Source organism: Pteropus vampyrus, unplaced genomic scaffold (assembly GCF_000151845.1).
Source record: "Pteropus vampyrus isolate Shadow unplaced genomic scaffold, Pvam_2.0 Scaffold595, whole genome shotgun sequence".
NCBI lineage: Eukaryota > Metazoa > Chordata > Mammalia > Chiroptera > Pteropodidae > Pteropus > Pteropus vampyrus.
Genome location: NW_011889376.1, coordinates 207959 through 208480, shown reverse-complemented (window position 1 = coordinate 208480; position 522 = coordinate 207959).

Genomic DNA, 522 nt, shown 5'->3' with positions numbered 1-522 from the left:
AAACAAGGTCACAAATATCCATAGCACAAATGAAACTCTGCATGTTAATAAGAGATAGTGAATATATCATATTACTGAATAATTGGAGGTCTTATTAGAAATCTATTAGTAATTGAGGCACAGGTACTCACGGAACATCCGTAAGTTTCTCCCGACCATCAGCATTTTGCTTAGATGACATTTTAGGTGGAACTTTCCAAAATTGCTTAACCTACCGCAGAAGGTCTACCTCATATGATTTAGAGTCCTCATATAAATATCAAAATCATAACAAACAAAAATTAGGAAGCTTACGATCCTCAAAGTACAAAATAATTGTGGAAAGACACTTTACTAGAAAATATCATCATAAAAAGTTCTTATTAATATATGTGTTATAATTTACTGAGTCTGACATTGGTGATTATTCTCATTTCTCAAATTTAAATTGAAGACAGGCATCAAAAATTGTCACTGCAGCTAGCTAGTCTAGTGATCAGATGATCAGTGCCATCTACTCACCTGAAAGGATATATGGCTTTG